Source organism: Triticum aestivum, chromosome 4B (genome assembly GCF_018294505.1).
Source record: "Triticum aestivum cultivar Chinese Spring chromosome 4B, IWGSC CS RefSeq v2.1, whole genome shotgun sequence".
NCBI classification, from domain to species: Eukaryota; Viridiplantae; Streptophyta; class Magnoliopsida; order Poales; family Poaceae; genus Triticum; species Triticum aestivum.
In genome coordinates this window covers 208,433,404-208,455,264 of record NC_057804.1, presented here as the reverse complement: position 1 = coordinate 208,455,264, position 21,861 = coordinate 208,433,404, and positions in this window count along the sequence as shown.

Here is a 21,861-nt window from a genome sequence, read left to right as displayed (position 1 = left end):
GTAGGTTTCACGGGTCAGAGTTAGAAAAGTAATTTACTTCTACCAAACACTGGTGTCACGCGGTTTCGGGCATGTAGAGGCTCTTTTGGCACTTCGTTCGAAATTTTGAAACTAAACCATTCACGTTTAGAGTATTCCCTCCTTTTTATTTACTCTTCATATTAGAGTTGACTGAAGTCAAATTTCATAAAGTTTGACCAAGTTTATAAAAAATAGTATAAACATTTATCATAACAAATTTATATGATGTGAAAGTACACTCAATAATAAATCTAATTTTATTGATTTTTTATTGCTTATGTTAATATATTTTTTCTATAAACTTGGTCAAAGTTTATAAATCTTGACCTTTACAAACATAATACGCGGACTAAATAAATACGGAGGGTGTACTCTTGAACTTTCAGGATTGACCTAAATAGACAATGTTCAATTTGACCTTGTATGTTTGAAAACCTCATTAAATTATGCGCTTCTTTTTGAAATTTTGACACTTGAAAATCCTATAACTACGATTATTTTGGAATGGAGGAGGTAAATTTGAATCTATTTTGTACATGACTATATATGATATTATGTACAAAAGCAGAGCAAAGATTGCTGCCCCCATAATTTAGGTATGATTTACAAATGCTATGATATCGAATTCAAATAATTGAATGGACTTCGTGTTCAATTTGAATTTTATAAACCGCCTTAAGTTGAATTCAAATGTATGCTAGTTCCTAGCTAGCTATTTATAATGTTCGTCGTGTAACTTTTGTATGTATAATGTGCTTTACACGCACAATATGAACTATACTCATGTTTATATTCGATTGCTAAAGCGTTGCCTTGTCTGGAGTTCAAAGTACTAACTCCGTGGATCAATTATGTCGAAAAATAACATAGACATGCTCAAATGACCGCTCCTTACTTGAAATGCTAATATCATGATCCCATCCTAATATTTGGATAAATTTATATTTTTAATCAATGTGTACATCAGTCTTTTACGTGTACTTTCACTCTCCATAGGCCCTCCTCACACACACGCTGATTTTCTCTCTCACTCATACGCACACATGGTGTATATCCATCGGTGGTCTCTTACACACTGTCTCCCGAGGTGTCTTTCTCACAGACATGCTCTCGATATAACCCTCCCTCACTCTCGTAACCATTTACGACTATTTTCACTAACCTTTATCACAAGCACTCTTCCTCTCACAAGCATACACATGCACAATACCCATCGACCCTTTCTATATACATATACCTACCTACGTGTCTCCCGCACACATATTATCTTTAGGCCTATCTCTCACGCATTGTCTCCACCTATGTTCCTAATTGACGAGTATGATTCTAGCAGATCATTCTTTAGGATACCCCTTCGAGTTAGGTTGGATGAATAGTAATATCAGAGATAAGGGGTTACCTTAGTCCGAGGACCTAGGGTTACAAATGCTAGCTGGCTTTGTCAGTGGACACAGAGTCCTTCAAGATTGTGCTATCTTTGTCTTGTATGACTAGTCCTGCATGGGTCTCCCTAAATGCGTCACGGGCCGACCAATGTGGCGCAGAATGAAACCGAACCAAGGGCCTCTCGTCGGCCCACCGGACCTCACGCGGGACACACCCTAAGCCCCCAGGTCTTGTTATCTTCTCACACGCACACTTACCAAAACAGACACCACACAAAATATTTTCTCCTCGTGCCTCTATCCCCTCCCCCTTGCATATACACACTCAAGGGCATCTCTCGCCGTGAAATCCTATTCGTCTCTCTCTTGTCTAGACCTCCCTCATTTCTTGTGCTATCTCTCCCATGCCCCTACCACCGACCCCTCTATCCATTCCTCTCTCTGATACGTAATACATACACATACCTCTCTAGGCCCTACCAAATACATCAACTACACATTCACACATGTTACATCACGTACCCCATTGATCTAAAAAGCCCTCTCTTCATGTTTATTTCACATACAACATTCCTTTTGAATAAAACCACACCAAGTGTGGCCAAAAAATAATTTTACAATTTCTACATATATACAACATACAAAGTTATATGGAGGAGTATGAGCGTTAATTTGCATTGCATGGTGCCCCCAATGATATTTATTCCGCACTATGAATTTTTATATTTTTATACTATATATAAAGTTATTCAAAATAAAGAGAAACGAAGAGCATCACTCTCTCCATCGCATACACCCCCTCTATGCTCCAGTCACGTACGCACACAAACCATATTCAGGTCCTCCAAAAGTACGCCCCTAGCACATTCCCGCATTGTTCATCTTTCTCTCGTGATATATACAATGATGATCATTGTATTTGAAGCGAAAGCACCATATGTACATTGGACTTCAGAATCCAGTCATTACGGTCACCATTTACGTTTTGTGGTTATTATACAGTCATGGGCTCACCATACAACTCTGTATTTGTTCAAGACACGACTAGTTGACTAATTAAACGCTCGACATGGCACGTCTAGTGTTGCATCAAATTAGCTCATTAACATTGGGCCCACCTATTGGCGTGTATAAGAATGAAAACAAATGATAAAAAAATATTGGACGGTCGTTCAAAGTCATGACCGCGGGCACAACGGACAAGGTGGCCTTGTATTGGTATGCCGAGCCGTCTGTTTTAACACACAGGAGATGGTGTGCTGATTATACACACACGCACGCATGCACATGAACTGCATGCACGCAACACTCACACGAACACACGCAGCCACGCATGCATGCAACACTCACACAACACACACACAGCCACGTATGCATGCAACACTCACACACACACGCATGCATGCACACACCACACGATCAACACACACTCTCACGCTCAAGTGCTCAACTTACACATGCATTTGCACACATCAGGCCCCGACAGACACATACACAACCAGGTGGTTCCCTTGCATGGGTTGGAGTCTTGTCGCGCCTGTGTAAATTTGTGTTTATCTGACCTGTTTCCTATGCAAACTGACAGGTGGGACCCACAAGGAACATGGTCAATTTAACTAGTCAACATAGTTCCATGCAGACTATTTGGCTGGTCAACAGAGTGCAATCTGATGCTGAACGGTGAGCAAGTGACCTCATAATCACCGCAAAACATATATAGTGACCGTAATGAGCGTATTCTGAAGTCCAGTGACTGCATTACGCTTTTTGCTTGAAATACACTAACCACCCGTGTATTTATCTCTTCTCTCGCTCTCTCTACGGAGCCGAGTATGCCGACATGCCAGTGCCTAAATTGGCGCACGCCATCCCATTATTGTTGTACTGGTTTCGTAAGAACGAACAAGCATTCACGTCTACTGTACAAACTGTAGATATAAGTTACAAATGCTATGAAGAAGAATACAAATATTTGAATCGACTTTATGCTCAATTTCTCTCTGTAGGCCCTACAAAAGCACATCTCTACACGTTCTCGCATGTTACATCTAACAACTATGCAATACAGCACTACTGCTACACTCTAACAAAATAAATCATATGTGTTTTTAGTTTTACTAGATCTCATATTGCTACGTAATTATTAAGTTTGCATACATTAAAATTGCCTTTGAAATGTATGCCTAGTATCATCTACCGCGCGGGAAATATCCCGCCATTGCATGTTTAATCGGGTTTATATCGATGGATCATGCGAAACAGCAAAACTATAGTAGTATTACAGTACAAGTAACAGTTCACTGAGCCACCATGTCGTGTACTCCTCCGTCGTACGAGTGGAGTGCTCGCTTTCATAAATGTTCTAGTCCCTTTCGCCGACATGTGGGACATCAAGCAACCGGGTCCATGTGCCATACCGAAATAATAGTGCAAAGCAGCAGGGGTGAAGCACCCCAGTCATGGCGTCGACGTAGTAATGAGCAATGAGGCGTCAAATTACAAAGTTGCATCATTCTCGCAGTTAAGTTGGAGGGACGAAGTAACCTCTACTCCTATAAAAGACTTAGTTGATGATGATGGTGTGTCTGTCATCCGACATTTCTGACCATTAGATCTGCATCTAATGGCTGTGACGTAAGTTGTGGCCTTTTTGCAAAAATTCCCACTTCTCTACTCCAGTTTACACAAAACCCCTTAGTATCTTGAAACCAATGACATTCCTCCCTGACCTCATCAAAACAGCCCCAAGAATATATTTGGAGTCAAACATAAGATATTTTCAGTGATATGTATATCAAAACTAAATTATTTTCTTTCAAATTTGTGAACATGTATTATTCTACTTTGGATCTGTTGCAACGGTCGGGCTCATTGCTATAGTGATATATCTCTTGCATCGTCACAATGAACATCTGTTGTACTGGTCCGTGCCGGATGCTCGCAACGCGATGACCTGAGTTTGAATTCTATCCTAAACTTTAGTTTTTTATATTTTTTAATATATACTTCTTTCGCTACTGTACTGACAGTGGAACCCAAAGAGTACATAGAATACAAGATTAAGCATGGATTTGTTTCTTTTTAACTTTCTGCACTAATCTGTAGCCAGCCTGCAAGTCATGTGCACTGTACCGATAGTGGAACCCTCAGAGTACTTAAAATACAAGATTTCTCGGTATGCATGCGGGTTTAACGGAGGCGTTTGATGGAGGCAAGGATGTGTGTTTACCCGGGCGTGCAGTGGGCCGTGCAGTACTATTTCATTAGACAGCTACTAGTGAACCAGGACAGTTCCCGGTAGGGCTTTAATGTAGACGAGGGAGAGGGTAACGGTTCCAGAAATGTTGAACAGCCAATGATGCATCCTCCTTCAATTAGCATGTTGAATGAATGAGAGCAAGTAACGGTAGGAGGACAGGGAAAACAGGCAGCACGATGTGAATGCAATGCAGTTTGCACACATATAAAGGCGCCCCTCCAGTCCAATGCATCTAGCACATCGTACGCACCTACACTAAGCGCAAAAGTGCTCACTCCAGACCCATGGCGGCGGTGCACACGAGCGGCAAGCGGTTGTTCCAGATGGTCCACGACGCCGGCCTGCAGCATCGCACCGAGGATCGTATCCAGACGGTGTTGGCGACCGGATGGTTCATGCCATCGTTGACGCCAGCCACGACTCTCAGTTGGACCAGATGATCGTTGCCACCATCAACAAGTTCACCTCGTCAAGAAGCTCGCAGATGACATCGTCGTACTTCTCCAGCCCGCGCGCCCGGGCTCCTGATTGCCTACCACCCTCATCGGCCTGAATGGGGAGAACCTCTTTCAAGCACTGGTGGCCCTGCGACTGCCCGCCGACGCAACGAAGAATGTCCACCTGCAGGTCGCGCTCACTATGAGGCGCCTTGCCCTGCAAGAATTCGTCGACCTACACATCCACATGTATGAGGAAGTCGTGTACATAGGTATCTATAAGGCCGGTGAGGACACTATGACACTGGCCTTCCTCAACCGGCTGGAAGCATTGGACGCCTTTGCTGAGAAGCACCTTGTCCTCGCCACAAAAGTCGCGGCTGCTAAGCCGCCTGTCGGTAGCCCGACGCACTAAGTCGAGGAGGAGGAGGTCGTACATTGATGGATGCATATTTCTTCTTGCCTCCTGTAACCACCATGGTGATCGCATCATCGTGGCCTTAATTCTTATTGTGCTATTGCATTCTCGTTCTAGTCAATAGAGACATGTGCGATCCCTTTGCTCACATTTGGAGGAAATTATATGCATCACTGTAACTACTACCCCATCCGTCAATTTATTAGTTTTGGTTGCCTTTCCCATCAACTTCGTGCAACGCATGGGCATCTTGCTAGTAATGCTTAAAAAGAAGTTGGAGGGACGAAGCAACCATCATTGTTGAATCCGCTTCTCCCTCGTCTTCTTCAAGTTAACCACATCTTGCTTCTGCTATTGTTTTGCCTCATGTAGGACGTGGATCGACTTGGTAAAGCACTGACATGTGGGACCTCATGTAGCAAACCGCCAGGCCAACGTCCTCTAAAAAATAACCTCCCCCGCCATCCGCGCGGCAAAATCACCTCCTTTTTACTAATCTTGATACTATAATTTTTAGATCAATATAATCAAGATTTGTATAGATAGCCCACAGGAGCAAAACCAAGTGGTATGGTTAAGGGCATCCACAATGTGTAGCCAAATGTGAAAATAGCTTTTGTCATCGATGGGAACCATTGTAGACAGTGCTTCCAAAGCCAAAAATATGGAACCGAAGCTCCCTAATTGATTGATTGAAAGAATAAAAAATGCAACCTCTCTCCTCTTTCTCCCGTGCTTGGATGCATGTACAGTATAGAGCACAGAGTCTACTCCCCTGTCCCTTCTATCACAAATCACAAAGCAGTGAGGCGTCAAATCATAAAGCATGCATGAAGCAACCATCATTTCACTCTTCGCTGACTCCGCTTCTCCAACGTCTTGTTCGAGAAACCACCTTACCGCACAAAGCTGGACGGACGATGCTATCGTGTAGTACTAGTACATTTACGTGTCCTATGGTTCAACAGACTTCCTGGATGGAAATACGGCGGTTGCCTTGGCTTGTAGACGGCACTTGCGAACAACTTAATATGGTCTCCCTCAATGGTGTTCTCCGTCGAACGCACTTTGCCAAACCACAACGTTCAAGATATCATCGATGTCACTGCAATGGGAAGGAAGTCATTTTGCAGAAAAAAGTTGAAGGAAGTCAAATAGTTACTACCTCCATTTTTTTGTACACAAGGCCAGTATATCAAAATTACAATTTTGCAGAAGGCCACTAACACTAATCGAGGGAAAATTGATGGGGTTTGCCTCATACTAGCAACCAAGGACATTAATATACCCTTGCATGCAAGCGGAAGTGAGAAGGTTTGTTTGCATGGCGCTGCATTAATCAAGCGATGAAGAGTGAGATGGTTAGCTCTTTGGACGTAGGAGAAAAAATATGCATTAATTGACACGTCGAACAAAGATTTGTATCGATCAATCCCGCGAAGGAAAACCTGCCTTTCTTTTTTAACACAAGTAGTACTCCTACGTACAGACTTGTATCCTGTTGCGTTCTAGGGCTTGTATTGCCATACTTTGCCACATATTTTTGCCAAGCTTTCCCGAAGTTTTCTAAATGAAAAGGAGGTACACTTACGCATGGCTGTCGCGGTCGCACCGCACCCTCACACAGTCACTCCTGCACGTCGCAAACCCAACCAAGGGAAAGCACCCTCACTGACTCATGCTACCGCATGTGATCAAACCAATCTCAGCCATCCTACCACTGACACATAATTTTTGTTCATACAATATGTTTATCCAACCGCATGTTGGGGAAGATCCGTACGACCCATGTTGTGGTCTGTTGTGGAAGAAGAAGAGGTGAGGAAGAAGGGTTAGGAGATGTAGGATATTCATCCAACCACCTGAAATGGTCGACTGACCCAAATGATGAAAGTCAGGCGACTCGCATAAATATATGTTTTTACACAGCAAAAGATCCCTAAAACAACAATAAAGAAAAACTATCACTGCTCGTGGAACGAGACGGCCTTGTCGACTTTGGCTGGCGGCACGAACCAGTCGTAGCTGCCAACGTTCGTCTCCGGACCGTAGTTGTCCTCGGCCTCCAGCTACTCGTTCAGGCGAAGCATGCTGGCACTCTGCACGGATGCGAGCGCCACCCGGGTCAAGTCCAGGACATTCGGTTCCGCCTGCAGGAGGTCCTCGATGGCAGCAGCATCGGCACGCTCCACGTCGAGTTGAGCCTCCGCCGCCCAGTTCAAGTCCAGGACGTCCGGTTCCGCCTGCAGGAGGGCCTCGATGGAAGCGGCATCTGCGCGCTCCGCGTCAAGTTGAGCCTCCGCCGCCCAGTTCACATACACGACATCCGGTTCCGCCTGCAGGAGGGCCTCGATGGCGGCGGCATCCGCGCGCTCCACGTCTAGTTGAGCCTCCGCCTCCCGATCCTCCTTTATTATCGCCAGTTTGAACCGCTGGTCCGCTTGCACCATGGGGGACCCGGACGCCGGCACGAAGTCGACGTCCATCATGTCATACAGATCGTGGACCTTCTGCACCGCGGCCTCCGCCATGAACATTGGATCGACTTCCTCCTCCTAGGAGCTTGGCTCCAGAGAACTCGGTGATTGGCCTGCCACAAAGCCAACTTAGGAACGGAGGTCTGTGGCGCCTATCGGCGCCGCGATTTTTGCGTGGCGCTCCGACATCAGCATCTTGTAGTACGTGATCTTGCGGCGCACCATGGCTTTCCGGCGAACTAGAGGATGCTTGATGTGGGCTAGGGGATCGAAAGGCGGGGGAATGGGCTGGAGAGGAGGTGTGGTTTTGGGGCAGTGGATGGCGTAGGCCGAGCAGCGAAGGTTCTAGTGTGAATAGTGGTTCCGGTGACGACAGGTCAATCGGTTTTGACTATACATCTCTCTTGTCGCGTTCGCGTTGCACCCGACACGCTAGACCCGCCACGTCACTCACCAAATGGAATGCGCTTCGTCTTGCGTTTTCGCTCGCTTGTGGGACCGCAGTTGAGAGCAAACCGACGTACCTCCCCCTCCCCGCCCGCGTCATTTATACTACTAGTACCTCTGTCCTGGTTTATTGGTCTCCATTGTCATCTGTGCCAAAGTTTGACCATAAATTTAACTAACAAAATATTCATGCATGTCATAAAAAATTATATCATTAAAAATTATGTTCGAATATGAATCCAACGATATAATTTTATTAAGATGCACTAACATTCCATCAGTTAAATTGTTGGTAAAAAGTTAGCACAAATTACAAACAGGACTAATAAACAAGGAAGGACGTACTAGAAGAAAGAGAGATCGGCCGAGTGTTACTAGTACTCCCTCCGTTTTATGCAGAGTAAATAAAAATAGAGTATGCTACTAGTACTATGAGCACTGCATACACTACTGCAGATGTTGGATTGTCAGTACTCCACTAGTACTATTGGACAAGGAGCTTAAAACATAGTTACTATTGGACTAGCTATACATGGCGAAATCCTGGTAGGAAGATCATGCGCGAGAACAAGCACATTCACGTGTTTGAAAACAAATTGGAAACCATCTCTGTTGAATAAAAATCTAGGAGTACGTCCGAATCTAACAATATTGATTAGGCGTTGTTGAATGTTGATACTTTTTTCTATAACTTTGATCAAAGTAGAGATATTTTGACTAAGCATAAAACTTAGATGTAAACTAGAAAGGATCGGAGGGAGTATATTGTATGTTCAAATGTGAAACGAACATTGAATACATTTTATATATGATTTGCTGATGCTATGATCACCGGTTCAAAATTTTGAATCCGCCTCAGGTATCACACATGCACCCACTCATTGCCGTGGTATTCTCATGTCAGTGGGTAGGGGGGTCTGCGAGATGACAGATGCCACGGAGTGGCTTGAGGTGAGGGCAAGACTATGGTGGAATATCCGGGATGGGTATGTGAGTATCACGCAGGGGTTTACCCATATTCGGGGCTCTCGGGGGACATAATACCCCTACTCCTGCATGTATTAATATATGTGGTGTACATGTAACAGTATAGAGTTGCTCATGAAGCTGTATGTGAGATCAGTGCCATGGGAACCTTATCTTGTATATATGCGAGTGTGTGGCGTGGCTAGCCATGGCACTTGTGGCCGAGTGAACATGTGTACGCTCATGCGTGAGTGTGAGTATGGATGGATGGATGGCTATATATAGTGTGGAGTGGGCATGGTAGCTAGCTACCTAGTGGCATGGTGGGGATGTCATGCTTGTCCCCTCGGTCACTTCATAAATAGTGCCCAGGGACAAGCTGCAGTATACATGATGTCATCACTATTATTCGTCAATAGTACACCGCTGCGAGGGATGCCCGTCTTGTCCGCGCGTGTCCGATGGGACGTCGTAGTTGACTTCGGCTCACCGGCTGGACGGGGAGCCGACCGCTGGCACGGGTGGAGCAGCCAGCTGGAGGAGCAATCGGCCCAAGCGGACGGGCAGCCCGTCCGTCTGCCGATTGGATCGGCCGGGTGGCGAGCCGACCAGAGTAGCCGGACTAAGGGGCATTGGCCTTCCCGATGTCTTGAAGCGTTGTTTTGCCATCTTTGGGGTACCCGGGGGTCATTCCCCTGACAGTAGCCTCCGAGCCTCCGGGCGACATGGGAAGTCGGGCGGAGGGTTTTTGGTGGGTGTTGATGCAGATGATGGTGCCGAGGGTGCCGGTTGAAGCCAGCAACATTTGTGCAATAGGTGGGGCACGCAAGCGCACCAGCTGGGTGTATCCTCTGAGCCTCTGGACAACTTGGAAAAGTTGGGCGGAGGGTCTTGTTGTTGATGATGAAGCCGACGGCGGTGTCGAGGGTGCCTGGTGCGGATATGAAGTCCGTCGGCTGATGGGCGTGGGGCCCTACCGGGCGCGGACGCGGAGTCCACTGGCTGATGCTGCCGGGCACAGACGCGGGGTCCGCCAACTGTAGCTGTCGGGCGCGGCCGCGAGGTCCACCGACTGGGGCTGTCGGGCGTGGATGCGAGGTCCGCCAATTGGGGCTGTCGGGCACGGACGCGAGGTCCGCCAACCGATGTTGTCGGGGGCGGATGCGAAGTCCGCCGACTAATGTTGTCAGGCACGGACGCGAGGTCCTCCGACAGATGCTGTCGGGCGCGGACACGAGGTCCGCTGACTTGAGCCGTCGGGCGCGGACGCGAGGTCCGCCGACTGGTGTTGTCGATGATAGCCGGCTGCGGGCTGCAGCTGGCGCGGCTTTCTTCGTGCGGGGGCGCGTGAGCGCACCCGCTGGTTGTAGCCTCCGCTCCTTCGGGTGACTCAAAGAGTCGGGCAGAGGCTTTTTGCATTCGATGTAGCAGAGGCAGCCAGGAACGCCGGTTGCAGTCGGTGTCATGCCTGCAACCAGCCTCCAAGCCTCCGGGCGAGGAGGGTTCCCCACGGAGATGATCATGCAAAAAGACAAGACTAGTCTGTGCAGATGTATCAAATGTTTGCTTTTAGCATTGCAATATTTATGCGGAGGATGCCGACTCAGTTTCGTACAATCTCCCTTCAATCTTTTTCATGTCCTCTCCGCTCTTTGGCTTGTGCTTTCGCTAGCTGGACAGCCGCGCTGCGGTCTGCGGTTGAGAGTGGGTCACGGAGTGAAGCGCACAGTACTCAGACTTTGGGAGCAGATTCAACCGAGCAGATACAAAGCAAACGGTCGGGTCGCTCGAACCGTTTTCTCCATGGACGTGTTTCGCATGGGTGGCCTCCAACATTTGCTTTTGCTAGCCGGACAGCTGTTCTGCGGTCTGTAGCTGAGACGAAGAGTGAGTCGTCGGTACCGAACATGATACTAAGCCGTGCGCGGGAACAAACGTCTCAGGCCAAGCGACCAGCCTCCGGGCCAACTCTTGGTGGCGACGGGGCGAACAATAGTGCAACAGTAATAAAATGCGGAGATGATCCCCGAGCATCGCTCGGGGTTATCCGTGTTTGCGCTGGTGTTAAAATATGCGGGTGAGGAACTCACATTGCTTTAACGCAAAGGTGGAGGTTGACGAAGACAGCCGGCGCGGCGCGACGCTTGTGGCACGCGCTGGCACACCCGCTGGGTGTAGCTTTCGAGCCTCCGAGTGCTCGAAGGGGGTCCCGTCCGGTCAGGCGGCAGAGCGGGACGCAGCCGAGCTGGCTTGGCACAACCGGCGATGCGTCGAGGAGGCCGGGTCGGCTTGGCACAGCGGGGCCATCGGTGGAGCGGCGCCGCGGCCGGACGGAGGGGTCTTTTGTTTTCTTCTTTTTCTTCTTCGGTTGGTTGCTGGCAGCCGGACGGACAGTTTTTTCTCTGCGTCTGGCTGCTAGCAGCCAGACGGACATTTTTTTCTTTGCGGCCGGATATTTTTCCTATCTTCAGTCAGCTGCTCGTATCCGGTCGGAAGCCCCCTTTTTTTAGCCGGCTGGGCAGCCGACCCTTGACTTTTCTCCAGCCGGCACCTCATTCTTTTTTTTTCAGCTGGCCTCTCCCACTTTTTTCTTTCTCGGTCTTTCTTCTGCCCGAGCGACGGGCTTCAGCACAGGGCTGCGGGGGCCCGTCCAAAGCAGCCGGCAAGAGTAGGAGAGAGCCAGCACACGCGTAGGCCGGGGCGGCGCCGGGACGCTGGCTGGTGGGCGCGGCGTGCAGAGGCGGCCGCAGGGCGACGCAGGAGGAGGCCGGGACAACTGGATGTATGAGCAGCCGTCACAAGCGAAGCTAGCAGGCAGCCTTAACGGGCGAAGCCTGCGTGGGAGGCCAGCGCGGGCGCGACGCCGGCCGAGGCGCGGGCAGAGCCGGACGAGGCCGGGTGCTGGAGAGGTCGTCGTCGGGCGCGGCACAGGCAGAGCCAGAGTGGGTCGAGTGCGGGAGAGGCCGACGCCGGGCGCGGCGGCCGGGGTGGCACCGCGACGTGGAGTGGTGCGTGCGCGCAGCCGCGGGCGAGCTGCAAGGAGCCGGATGTTGGAGTTAAACACGACAACATCCGTGTCCTTGCCGTGCACGGTTATGTGTGTGTTTGTGTAGGATTCGTAAACAAGCACCGAGTAGGATTACTAGTTGGCAGAGGTTAGCTAGTATATATACTCAAGATATCCCCTGTAAACTTGTATCGATTTGTGAAAGTAATACAAAGAACCAGGAGCGATATGCTCCTGTGGCAATCAGACAAGATTTACGTGTGCGTGTGTTGTGTCTTGCCGAAATCAATCAAGAGAGACATCAGCTACTAGCTAGCTTTGGCTTGAAGTAAAGTAATACACGTCCAACTAGAAACAATCAGCTTGGTGTTAGTTTGGTACGTGAGTCTCTAGCCAGCTTGGGGCAGGATCCAAGTTAATCAGCATTGCTTCTCTTCATCATCAATCGTCACCGTCGCTGGAAAGTACTCAGCGTCGGGTCTGAGCTAACAATTGGTATCTAGAGCAAGGTTGATCTTCTAGTAACGGAGGATCATGGCGGACGACGAGAAGAAAAAGCAGTTGGCGGAGTACTCCGGTGCGGCTAATGTATTTGCTGCTCCGGCGAGTTCGTCGTACCCACGATTTGATCGCGAGAACTTCGGGGTCTAGAAGGCCTTCATGGAGTGTGGTCTCCGCACCAACGAGCTATGGGACGCGGTCGACCCAGGAGGCGACGCGTTCAAGGAGGGAGCCGAGCACCGGAAGGATCAGTAGGCGGCGTTAGCGATTTACTCGGTGATGCCGATGGATGTCCTCCAACACCTGATCACCAAAGAAACGACGAAGGAAGCGTGGGATACCTTGAAGCTCATGTTCGAGGGACACACCCGCGTCAAGCAAGCCAATCTCCAAACTCTCCTAAGGAACTATGAGACTTTGGTCATGGGCGACAATGAGTTCGTGGATGTGTTTGTTTCACAGGTGGCTACTCTCGTCAATCGGATTCGCACACTTGGTGAAAACCTCACGGAGACCTCGCCTGTCCGGCGATTCTTACGCACAGCCCCTCCCCTGTACCTGCAAATTGTCACGGCGATTAAGCAGTGCGTCGATCTCGCGACTCTCTCTATCGACAATCTCGTCGGACGGTACAAGGCTCACGATGAGCGGATGCGGTACAGTCTTGGGGACGGGAGGAACGACGAGCTTGTGATGCTCATGAAGGCGCAGTGGATCGCCTTAGAAAAGCGAGGTGGATGTAAGAGCAGCAGCAAGAAGAAAGGGAAGCAGCGTTTGGCGAGAAAGAACTTCGCCGACTCGGACGACGACTCAGACGATGAGGCTGCATCACCACCGAGGAGAAAGTTTGACATCAGAAAAGTGAGGTGTTATAAGTGTGGCCTCCTCGGTCACTACAAGGCTGACTGCAAGGAAGCACCAAAGCAGAAGGCGCTCATTGCCCAGCAAAAAAATGATGGAGACATGATGTTGATGTGTAAACTGGTGGATGAGGAGGATCCAGACTCTTAAGCATTGACTAAAGAAATTGTCGAACTTGCGGAAGAAAAAGTTTGCCATCATGATCGTGATTCGAAAACCTGTGTCGAAGCTACAGATGCCGGGAGTGATTCTGAAACTTATGTCAATACTATGGACGTAAGTGCCAACTTTGCTGGAGCGGATGAAGCGATAGCTGCGTGTGCTCGACCGTGGAGAAGCAGCCCTGTTACACACCTGATTGGTATTTTCGAAACTTGTGCCGAAGCTACTGGTGCGGGACGTAATTCTGAAATTTGTGTCGATGCGGTGGACACGAATGTCAATTTGGCGTACGTGGCGTCTCAAGACCACGTATCAAAGTATGCTGATGCAAAAGTAGACACGTATGCAGCAAATATGGACGTGCCGGAAGCCGGTGCATCATGTCGTGCAGTGACTTGCACAAGTGAAACATGGACGAGGAGTTCTGAAAGCATTAACGACTCGATGGAGTCCGGTGGAACTTGCGCAGCAGCCGCGCCACGCTGGCTAGTAACAGGCAGACGTGCAGTCCAACCAGAGAAGTGGTTTGTTCGACTGGAGGAACGCAGCCTAGCAGGAGCATTTTGTGGCTCAAGTGGTGTACTAAGGTCGTCACCTAGTGGCTCACCGAGCGGACGTTGCAGCACAACATATGGGCAAGGCCCACCAGTAGTGGCGGCTGGAAGTCCATCTTGGGAAGTCACACACGGTGACCATGCTAGCAGCCGAAGGGATGTTTCATGCGAAGCATGCAATGGATTTTTTGCTTTGCCAAAAGAAAAGTGCATAGCAGAAAATGAAACATTGTCCCCAAAGACACAGGAGATGAGGACAACTTCATCTACATCCATGCATCTTAAACCGGTGTTACACCCATATTCGAAAAAAACTCTTCGGAGTTGACCCGAAAAACTCTTCGGACGATGGTGTCTAACAAGCTTCGAGGAACCGGCAGATTTGGAGGACGCAAATACGAAGGAATGTTGGCGTCAGGCAATGGAAGAGGAGTTGATGTCGACCCACGACAATAATGCATGGGAGCTTGTCGATCTTCTCAACAATGAAAAGGCCATGGATTTCAAGTGGGAATTTGTGATCAAGAAAGATGTCGAAGGGTCCGTGGAGCACAAAGCGAGGCTAGTAGAGAAAGAGTATGTGCAAGAGGAAGGTGTGGACTTCGAAGAAGTGTTCATTCCCGGTGCAAGCATGGGATCGATGAGACTGCTCATCGCCCTCGCGGTTTAGGAATCATGGAAGATACATCACATGGATATAAAATCCATATTTTTAAACGACGAGTTAGAAGGAGAGGTTTATGTGAACCAGCCACCGGGATTCATCAATGGAGGAGAAGAGCACAAGGTACTGAAGTTACACAAAATCTTGTATGGGCTATGGCAAGGACCTCGGGAGTGGAACATCAAACTTGATCGGACATTTATTTCTCTTGGATTTGAGAAAGCCCCACTAAAGCATGCAATGTACATGCAAGATGAAGGAAGGGACCGTCTACTAGTTGGCATCTACGTCGATGACCTATTAATTGCCGGAGCAGATGAATAACTGATTGCAAAGTTCAAGCTACATATGAAAGAGCTTTTCAAGATGGATGATCTCGGTCTTTTGAGCTACTACCCAGGGATAGAGGTACATCAAAAGACGGAGGAGATCACACTATGCCAGGAGGCATACGTAAGGAAGATACTTGAAAGTCGTGGCATGAAAGATTGCAATGCAATTGACGCTCAAATGAAACCTTGTCTTGAGCTGAGCAAAAATAGTAAAGCACACGAAGTTGATGCAATAGAGTATATTGCAGCGGCCACTGCGGTATGTTAAGGTGTGTGGCTAGACAGTGATCTCATGGATCGAGATCCGGAACAAGTGGTTAAGGCTACACGGTGATCTCATGGATCGAGATCCGGAACAAGTGGTGCTTAATGTTGATGAAAAGTCTACAACTTTTCTATGCGAAGAACAAGTGCGGCATGATAGGAGCAAGCACATTGATATGGTGTATCACTACATAAAAAATTGCGTGGAAGAAGGTAAGATGAAAGTCAACTATATTTGCACCGATGATCAGATCGCGGACATGCTAACCAAGACTTTGGATCGAGAGAAGTTCTTGAACATATGAAGAAGGATCGGCGTTAGAGCTGTGACGTGACTATGTCGTGTTTAGGGGGGGTGATTGTTGGAGTTAAACACGACCACGTCCGTGTCCTTGCCATTCACGTATATGTGTGTGTCCGTGTAGGATTCCTAAACAAGCACCGAGTAGGATTACTGGTTGGCAGAGGTTAGCTAGTATATATACTTAAGATATCCCCTATAAACTTGTATAGATTTGTGAAAGTAATACAAAGAACTAGGAGAGATATGCTCCTGTGGCAATCAGACAAGTTTCACGTGTGCGTGTGTTGTGTCTTGTCGAAATCGATCAAGAGAAACATCGGCTGCTAGCTAGCTTTGGCTTGCAGTAAAGTAGTACACGTCCAACTAGAAACAATCAGCTTGGTGCTAGTTTGGTACGTGAGTCTCTAGCCAGCTTGGGGCAGAATCCAAGTTAATCAGCGTTGCTTCTCTTCGTCGTCGATCGTCACCGTCGCCGGAAACTACTAAGCGTCGGGTCTGGGCTAACACCGGCGTGGTGCTGGCGGATGTGGCTGGCGGCTGTAGATGGGCGGCAGGCTTGGGAGGACCACACGCGTCCAGGTGCGCGCGAGACAGAGGCGAGGCGGTCAGGCGCGCAGGAGAGAGAGGCGCGGCGGCCGGAGCGCGGACGGGGCCGGAGGCGCGAGGCAGGCGGCCAGGTTTGGGTCGAAGGCGCGGTGAGCAGGCAGGCTGCTCGAGAGGCGGAGAGGCGGCCGAAAGCCAGTCTGCGCTGGGCGCGGCTATGGACGAGGCAGCGGGCTCAGCGTTGGGGGCCACGGGCAGCGTGAGCGCAGGGTCGATGCGGGCGCGCGGGCGGATTCGCGCGGTGGGCGTGCGGGGTCGGCGACGGGCGGAGCCCTCTGTGGCCGTACTGGCGAGCGGTCGCGCGGGAGTTGGAGCCGGCTGAGGCCGCGCTGGCGGGCGGGAACCGGAGCTGGCCTAGGCCAAGGCCGAGGCGATGCGATGTGGACGCAGGTGCCTGGGGCGGACGAAGCCAGCGATGGGGTGCGGCCAGATGGCACGCGGGAGGCAGCGACGGGCGGAGCCGGGGTGAAGCAGCGCGTGCGATCGAGCGGTCGGGCGCGGGACACAGAAGAGTGTAGGTGAGGTTGAGCAGCGGCCCATGGAGACAGACAGAGTATGTGTCGCGTACAAGCAGTGTTCGGCCATTATCTGGGCATTATACAGCTAATATCTAGGTTGCATCCGGCCGGTGCATGGTTAGTGAATGACCATTGTACGAGCAATATCTGGGTTGTGTTTGGCTAGCGTACAGGCGTTGTATGGCCAGTGTGTAAGCGTGTGGGAGCTGCTGTAGCGTGGTGCACTAGCAGACAAGGGTGAGCAAGGAGCGGCAGGAGGAAGACGAGTGTGCTGGCTGGACTCGTGATGACGTTGAGCAGCAGCGCCGCTGCTGTTTGGACAGTGGGGTGTGAGGCCGCGGTCGCTCGCAAGGAGCTGGTGAGGTGCGCAGCACGGAGCATCCGCGGAGAAGAGAGCGAGGCGGATGGAGGCGAGGCCGCCGACGAGTACATCCGTCCCGCGCACTTCCGGAGAGATGACGGCGACATCACGGTGATGACGAAGAGGACGAGGCCGACGACGAGGGCATGCCGCTCCGTGCTGCCACCCCGGGGTGAGTCGATGTCGAGCCCTCGAGTGCGGCCAGGGAGACATCGGCGATGTCGCGGCAGAGATTACGAAAAGGCTCCCGCCTGGACCGCGGTTCCAACGGCAGCTTGCCCCATGGTGGGCCCCAACTATCATGGTATTCTCGCGTCAGTCGGTAGGGGGGTCCACGAGACGACAGATGCCACAGAGTGGCTTGAGCTGTGGGCAAAACTATAGTGGGATATTCGGGACGGGTATGCGAGCAGCACGCGGGGGGTTTACCCAGGTTCAGGGCTCTCCGGAGAGATAATACCCCTACTCCTCCATATCTGAATATATGTGGTGTACATATAATGCTACAGAGTTGCTCCTGGAGCGGTATCTGAGATTAGTGCCATGGACACCTGATCTCGTATATATGCGAGTGTGTGGCGTGGCTGGCCGTGGCACTTGTGGCCGAATGAGCACGTGTGCACTCATGCGTGAGTGTGAGGATGGATGGCTAAGTATAGTGTGGAGTGGGCTGGGTAGCTAGCTAGCTAGTGGCATGGAGGTGTCATGCTTGTCTTCTGGGTCACTTCATAAACATTGCTCAGGGACAAGCCGCACTATAGATGATGTCACCACTACTATTCGTCAACAGTACACCGCCGTGAGGGATGTCTGCTTTGTCCGCGCATGTCCGATGGGACGTCGTAGTTGACTTCGGCTGGCCGGCTGGCTGGGGCAGCCATCCCTTGGTGTGGGTGGAGCTGCCTGCCGGACGAGCAGTCAGCCTGGGGGAGGGGGGGGGCGGGCATCCCGTCCGTCTGCCGATTGGATCGGCTGGGTGGCGAGCCGGCCGGAGCAACCGAACTGAGGAGCGTTGGCCGCCCCGATGTCTTGAAGCATTGTTTGGCCGTCTTTGGGGTACCTGGGGGTCATTCCCCCGAAACTCGTTCTCCCTTGATTTCATCTCAGGGTCTGGAGATCTATTGAAGGAGAACAAGGCTAGGTACAGTACGTTCGTTTCCCTTTTGAACGTACAACATATTCACTCCGATGCCCACAGACCCCCCGGGTCATTTCTATCATAGAAACTCACCAAACATTTATCTCTTTCCACGACACGTGCTTGATTTCTCAACATCAATTGATGTTGTGAAGATGTGTCAGGGCCAGAACCGAATTGGATGTCAAAACTAAGATGGGAAGCGACACGTAGTGGAGGCAAAGTCAAACTTTAAATGAACCATTTGTCTGTATGCATGTCGGACAAATTGCAACATTCTAAATACAAGCATGGTCTAGGCCCACATACCAATGATACTCGGCGGAATGTTAAAATGAGGCATGTGGGAGGATGGACTCGACCGGAGGGTGGCATGATCGAAGGAGAAGAGGGTTGGAGAGGAATGAGAAATAAGCAACGCCACATAATTATACTTGAACGGCTCAAATAAACAATAAGTTGTCTCGTTTTCCCTTTCGTCTTTGTCACGGAGTAAGATACTGATGTAGGGCGGAACCCTAGGTGGATGACCTTTCACGTTTGGAGGGATCCCACGGGAGAAACACGAAGAACACGCGGAAGCACAAAGGGGAAATCACGGGGAGGACGAGAGAGAATCACGAAACCGACAGAGAATCAATCACACGAGTGCTAGATCACCGAACACAAAGAGATACATATGATCCACAATCAACAAAGGTAAGGATACAAAGGACAGTTCATCTCCTAATGGAGGTCTTGATGGTCTTCCCTCGAGAGGGGTCTTGAATCCGCTTGGGGGATCTTCTCCGAAGAGGTCCTGAACTCCGAGGAGAAGTATCCAAGTGGATGAGCAAAGGCTCTCTCACAAATATGAGCTAATCCAATGATGCCCGTACAAGGAGGTGGGGGTGTCCTATTTATAGTCTTAGTGCAAATGGAAGTCAAAACGAAGGGGTACAAGGGCTCCATCCCGCAGGTTTGGTCACTCAGGAGTCGGACGTCCGGAAGGCGTCGGACGTCCGGAGGCTCGTGATGGTCCGATCGTCCGGGCGGGCTCGGACGTCCGTTGTTTCAGCTCAGGTGTAGGCGCGTCGGTCGTCCGTAGGGGGTCGGTCGTCCGGGGCTTCAGGAGGGTCCGGTCGTCCGGGCGCGCTCGGGCGTCCGTAGATTTGGTTCGTGTGCTTGGCGTCCGGTCGTCCGGTCCACTCCGGACGTCCGTAGGTTTGGTTCGGGTGACGAAGTGTCGGACGTCCGGAGGGGTCCGGTCGTCCGTGTCCTGGGACTCATCGGACGTCCGGACACTGTCGGTCGTCCGACGCCTGTAGCTTCGCGGCAGCTCTTCTTCTTGTTCATCATGATTGGGGTCCTCGCCGTCTTGGCTCTTGGGGGTCGCTGCTCCGTGGCTCGTTTCCAGGCACCTGATAATACACAGAGTTTCTGAATGAGGTAGTAGCCATGTCTCGTGAGTAGGAATAGGAAGTTCGGAGAGGAGCGAGTTCACCTTATCTTCAATGGCCTTAGCTCGGGCTCGTGTCATGGGTCCAAGTGGTGTCGAGGGAGATGTAGGCACGTCCATGGGGATGAGCGAGGGATGCTCCGCATCATCTCCCCCCCCCTTGGGAGAGATCCGACCTCGGATCAAAAGGTGCATCACCATGGAAAGGTGCGAGGTCCTTGACGTTGAAGATGTCGCTCACATTGTACTTGTCTCGTGGTAGGTCGATCTTGTAGACGTTGTCATTGTAGCGTGCTAGAACCTTGAAAGGTCCATCGGCGCGTGGTAGAAGCTTGGACTTGCGTTCGTTGGGGAAGCGGTCCTTGCGAAGATGTAGCCACACTAGATCACCAATGTTGATTACCATGGGTTGCTTGTTGATGTTGAGCTTGGTCGTTAGTCATTGTACTTGGCGCTCGATGGTGTGACTTGTGTCTTCATGCATCTTCTTGATGTAGCGTGCACGAGCGCTTGCGTCGAGGTTGGTTCGCTCTTGTAGAGGAAGAGGTAGAATGTCCAATGGGGACAAAAGGTTGAAGCCGTAGACGACCTCGAAGGGGGACTTGCCGGTCGTGGAATGTCTTGCACGGTTGTAGGCGTACTCGGCGATGGGTAGACACGCCTCCCACTCCTTGATGTTCCTCTTGATCAACACGCGAAGTAGAGTGGAGAGTGTACGGTTCGTCACCTCTGTTTGGCCGTCGGTTTGAGGATGGTATGCCGAAGAGAACAATAACTTGATGCCGAGCTTGGCGCATAGTGTCTTCCAAAAGTAACTCAAGAGCTTGACGTCACGATCGGAGACAATCGTCTTTGGCAATCCATGAAGTCGCAAGATTTCCCTACAAAAGAGATTAGCAATATGTGAAGCATCGTCTATCTTGTTGCAAGGAATGAAATGTGCCATCTTAGAAAATCTGTCCACCACAACAAAGACGGAATCCTTGCCATTTTGAGTTCTAGGCAAACCAAGTACAAAATCCATGCTAATGTCTTCCCAAGGTTGATAAGGAATAGGAAGTGGCATGTAAAGACCATGGGATTGAGCTTTTGACTTAGCTTTGCGACATGTAGAGCAACGGTTGGTGAAGCGTGAGACATCACGGAACATCTTGGGCCAAAAGTAGTTCTTGGAGAGCGTGGCGAAAGTCTTGTCGCGTCCAAAGTGTCCCATGAGTCCACCTCCATGAGCCTCTTGCAAAAGTAGCAAACGAAGAGAAGACTCGGGAATGCAAAGTTTGTTAGCTCTCATAAGATAATCATCCTTGATGTAATATCGTTCCCAAGACGTGTGTGTCAAACACTTAGTGTAAGGAGTAGCAAAAGAAAGATCATGCTCATACAAATCTTTTATATGCTCAAAACCAATAACATTCAACTCAAGTTTAGTCACAAGTGTGCATATGCGTGAAAGTACATCCGCAACTACATTTTCTTTACCCTTAATGTACTTGATCACATAAGGAAAAGATTCAATGAATTCACTCCATTTGTCATGACGCTTGTTCAATTTAGTTTGACCTTTTAGGTACTTAAGCGTTTCATGATCGGTATGGATGACAAACTCATGAGGTCTAAGATAATGTTCCCAAACATGTAGCACACGCACTAAAGCATACAATTCTTTGTCATAGATGGGATAATTAAGTTGAGCACCGGAGAGTTTTTCACTAAAATAATCAATGGCTCGTTTTTCTTGCATCAA